Source organism: Parasteatoda tepidariorum, chromosome 5 (genome assembly GCF_043381705.1).
Source record: "Parasteatoda tepidariorum isolate YZ-2023 chromosome 5, CAS_Ptep_4.0, whole genome shotgun sequence".
Lineage (NCBI taxonomy): Eukaryota > Metazoa > Arthropoda > Arachnida > Araneae > Theridiidae > Parasteatoda > Parasteatoda tepidariorum.
In genome coordinates, this window is record NC_092208.1 from 15,105,062 (window position 1) to 15,110,170 (window position 5,109).

The window sequence follows — 5,109 nt, forward strand, 5'->3', positions numbered from 1 at the left end:
AAAAAATTTCAGTTTCGGAACGCTCTTATGGGAGGAGATGTTTACTGTAAAAAATAATATAAATGGCACAAAAAATTTAAATGAGCTATTTTTCTTTCACGCACCGCATTGAAAAACGTGCTTTATTTTTAATTATTTGTGTATACATTAGCTAAACCATTTGAAATAACAACATTATATTTTTTTTAGTAACCTCCGAAAACCAAGGACAGAAAAGCAGAAGTTCGCAACTTCCTATTAATTTTTGGTATAATACTCTTTGTGTATTTTGTTAGAAAAGAACAGTCATTTTGTCGAATGATCCATTAAAAAGTTTTGTTAGAACAGAAGATGGTTGCTTGTCCAATTCTAACCACACCCAAACCTACAAATCGTCCAATTTTCAGGAATGGTATTTGCGTATCATAACTACTATTTACTAAAAATTTCAATTAAGTAGCATTCTTGGGCTCACCAAATTGTTAAAATTTCCTTTTTTTCATCCACTATAAATTTAAAGTCTGATTTCTTGAAGAAATGTGACGTCAAGGCTTTTGTGTTGCTCGAATGTAAGACTAGATAATCATTTACTCATTGTCTCAAATTTGACACACATTTCAATTGTCTGAGAGTAACAGAGAGACATTAGTTCTGACACCTAACGTCTCAATTGATGAGTAATTTAATATATCATCTTCACTCAAATCTTTCAACTTTTGGATTACTTTGAAATTAATAATTGAAATTCGTATGTGGGGCTGTGAAGGTTGAAGATAATATTAAATCACTTATCAACTCAAGAATAGAGTATGGGGCTGTGAAGCTAGCAATATATTCGAGAAACTCTTAAGTCTAGATTAGTTATGCAACTTCTCTTCAAAAGATTTTTTAATACGTTGAAGGCATAAACAATAACCTTAATTATACAAAAGAAGAATCTTGCGCAGTTGAAAATCTTTATTAATAGCTGTAAATATAATGTAAATGCATACCTGATAACTTTCACTCTTTCCGAGAATGGCTTTTCCAAGTGGTAGTAAAACTATTATTGAAAAACAATCTTTTCTTAAATTTATTTATACTTTAACCGGATTAAAATTTTGCGTTTGATAAGGACTATTATATTTTTATATATTTATTATAATTATATATATATAGTGGTGGCTAAACTCACTTATAATTGTTATTGTCATTCAAAAAGTTTAATGGAATAACATGAGTTTCGCTACCATTTTAAATATAAAAATAAAACCTTCTGGGAAAATCTGATGAGTTGCCAGCAGAAAATTGGTGAGTTGACTGGGTAGAGTGTGGGTAGAGTTCGATATACAACCACCTCGAGCTGATGCACTTTAGGTTGTTCTGATCTTTCTTTCTTTATTTAAATCAAGCTGGGTGCCTGGGCCGCGCAGCGGCCCCTAACCCAGTTGTTCTGATCTAACAAAATGAACGAATATATATACAGTGAAACTGAAGAATAAATTGGTAAACATCTTATTATTTCAAAACGTTGCACAAACGTAGACATTTTAACTATTAATCGGTATTTATTTATTTTATTCAAACCATGAAAGGACTATATCTACATATTTATTTCAAATATTTTGCATTATTAAATATTAAAACATTTTTATAATTAAATGTTAAAAATGTAAAAAAAACGCATTCGTTTTAATAATTTCATTAATTATTAGTTCTATGCATGAACGGAAGAAATTAAGCTATTCTTAATTTTCCGTATGCCTAATTCATTTATATTTATTTCATTCGAATTAATTCATTTTTTTCGCCTCACATTATTTTACAATTTGCTGCATACATGGCAAAAGTGCAGAAAAAAATGGTTGAATACGTGAAGGAATTAAATAGTTATTTAAAACTGTAATCTACACGAACATTGTTTATTTTCTAGACAAAAAGCTCCTACTAGACGACTTTATATTACAACATACTGGGGATTAAATGGGGAGCTTATTTAAACGTTTTTATTCCGTTAAGAGTTTTTAGTGACTCTTCTTGAAGTTTTCTTTTTAAGTGAAAAGCATAAAACTCTGATTAACGATTCACCTAAATCAAATACTGAAACTAGACTTATTCCAAGCCATAGTCCCAAATAGCCTCCTATGTAGCTGAATAGTTCAACACTCTATAAAAAATAAAAACATTATTCAAGTCATGGTTAAAATGCATCATTTAACTCTCTTAAAAAATATAAAAAATAAGCTATTTTCTAAAAACTAAAGTGAAAATGCAATGAATGAGGATGAAGCACAAGGTTAGAAAATATTGTTACTGGAAAGATAAGAGATTACTAGAAAATTTGCATTGAAGGTTTCAGTGAAAAGAGTCAAACGAGATAAAAACGAAAAAAAATTAAGGAAAAAAATAAGAAAGATAAGAAAAATAATAATATTACTAACAGCTCTTAGGTTGCAAGCATATCGAACTCATAAAATAAGTTGAAGATATAGAGAAAACATGGGAAATAATATAAAGATTAAGGAAAAAAGAAGGATAAAAATTATTAAAAAAAATAATTTTTAAGAAAATAATGATTTTTATTTTTATAAAAATTAAAAAGCCGGAAATCAAAATAAGGAAAAGGCATACTCTCATCATCAGATCACACAATTATATCCGCTGAGAGGAGTGCTTTCCGATTTTTTATGAATATACCCAAAGCAAAATACATCAAAATAATAGTATGAAGAGCACCCGAAGAAAATTTAGACGAAAAGAGAACGCATTAAGTAAAAAGTATAAGAAAAGCAAGTAGAGAATTCAAATGAACTTACACGTTCCGGAATCTTTCAAGAATGATTTAAAATAATTTTGCAATAAATTTGCTCGATTTCAAATTATGAAAAATCGAAGCGAAAATAAAGGAATATTTCATGACACGTTCTAACTGCAGTACTGAAGAGAGTTATTTGTATATACAATATATATATATATATATATAACTNTATATAGTATAGTGTAGTTTATTGATATTTGCTCAAGAAAAAAAATAGAATTAGTAAGTAACTCAACTTAAGAAACAGAAAAAAGACAAAGTTGAGAAGTTAATTTAAGGTTTTTATCTAAATAAATTCCAAAAATGATTGTAGTGAGCAATTTTAACAAATTAGTTAAGTGTAATGAAAGTTAGAGAGTAACACACACAATGAAATTTTCTATCCATGAGACACAATTTTTAATTTTACTACACTTTAATTTGCAAAGAAACAGTTAAAACACGGAAAGCAAAATAATTTTGTAAAATCTCATTAATCTTGAAGCTTTCAGAGGTAGTAAAATGCCTGGAAGATATTGGGTAAGGAGCAGACATTGTTGAATATGTGATATTCTAAGAAATTTTGACACATTCTTTATTCCCGGGCCGTTTCAAGTGCTTAGCAGTATGTTAGCCAGCAGGAATAGTAAAATTAACTTTAATATCTTTATGAACGACTTCAAACACTTCTCCTACAATGAAATTAATAATCTTAGGAATTTTTTTATTAATTTTATAAAACTTTTCACTAAAATTAATTTACACTAATTTGCACCGGAAATTGTTTAATATTATTATTTAAATTATTTCAAATCATTTTATTTTACAACATTTCTTACATTCCTTAATTTATACTACCAAGCTTCGCTTGAAGACTATGCCAGAATTAAATTGTACAGTAATATTCTCAGTTTATCCTTTATATTTTTAACTATCTGTGTTTTGAAAAAAAAAAAATACTCTAACGGTTTTGCGTTCGATGGACCTTGATTTGTTTAAATTAATTCGTTTAACCACTGAAGAAAGAATCAAAAATGTTTTTATTGTTGATATGCCCAGAATAAAATTGTGAATAATAATCAATCAATAAGTAACTTTAATTACATACAAACATATTACAATGAACTGGGTATTAGGTTAATATTTGCTTTCCCTCTTCACATTATAGTGTTTAAAAAATTTTTTTATTACTGTGTTAATGTCCTGGAATTTATAAGTCAGGAAAATGACAGTCAGGATAATGCAAATTTTGCCATTTTACAGTGTTAGGAGAGTTAATATCGACCATGTCAACCGTCGTCTATGAAAAAATACTTCACCATAGAATGGAGTTAACGTGTCTTATATACTAGTGACTTAGAATTATATTTTTGTAGTGGTAGATGCACTATAGTACTCCACCAGAATTATATATGTGATAGAATTTGATAAACGGAGACCAATAGTTTATTCATTACTATTTTGTGAGAAGCCGGAAGAGCTGTATTAAGATCACCATACTTTCGAGTGCTGATCGTGAGAACTGTATTAAGTTCACGGTCGTGGTCGTTCCTATGTTGCCATTAGAAGTCGAGTGTAAACAGGCCGACGTTGAATGTGATCGAGACTGAGTAGCAACTGCGCGAGGAGGTGGATAATGTCGCAGTCACAAGTAGCACGTCAACTGTTCAATGTGGACCATCCATAGAAGTGGGCGCAACTGTAAAGAGGGGGGTGTTCATATCAAAGTAGGAGTTTCAGTCAAGGTAGGCATGTTCACATCACGTCCAGGTCACCAATGTGGAGATAGTGGTCATTGATAATGTCGCAGTCGCAAGTAGTAAGTCAACTGTTCAATATGGACCATCCATAGAAGTGGGCGATACTGTCAAGATAGTCGTGTTCTTATCAAAGTGGAAATTACCTTCATGGCAGACTTGCTCATATCACGTCCGGGTCACCAATGTGGGGAATAGTTGTTAACGACAATGACTACCTTCATCTATGAAAAGGTACTCCACCATAGAATCGAGTTATCATGTCTTATACACTAGTGAATTTAAATTGTATTTTTGTAGTGGTAGACACACTACATACAGTATTTAACATTACTTTAATTTAACATTTTGGCTCAAGACATTTACTTTCGACAGAAAGCATCAGGTTTTCTCGAAATAACAAAGGTAAATGTAATTATTATTTATTAAATCAATGATTTCAAAAGGACAGGAAAATTACAACACGTAATTTTGATATTCAATTAAATTTTTAAATTATACAAAACACTCAATGTTAGTGCAAAGTCATTTTAAAATGCTAACAGCAATGCTATTTATAATTTTTTTTTTTAAAAGTTCTTTTAGTATTATAGTATT

General features: G+C 29.7%; 1 protein-coding gene across 1 annotated transcript in view; it reads right to left on the bottom strand.

The window, feature by feature from the left end:
* Positions 1-1,687: 1,687 nt before the first annotated feature.
* The window catches only part of LOC122270294 (uncharacterized), a 20,797-nt gene continuing 17,375 nt past the window's right edge, over positions 1,688-5,109 (bottom strand). The window contains exon 8 of the mRNA XM_071180897.1: positions 1,688-2,125. The gene's annotated coding sequence lies outside the window, so the exon portion shown is untranslated. The remainder of the gene's footprint in view (positions 2,126-5,109) is intronic.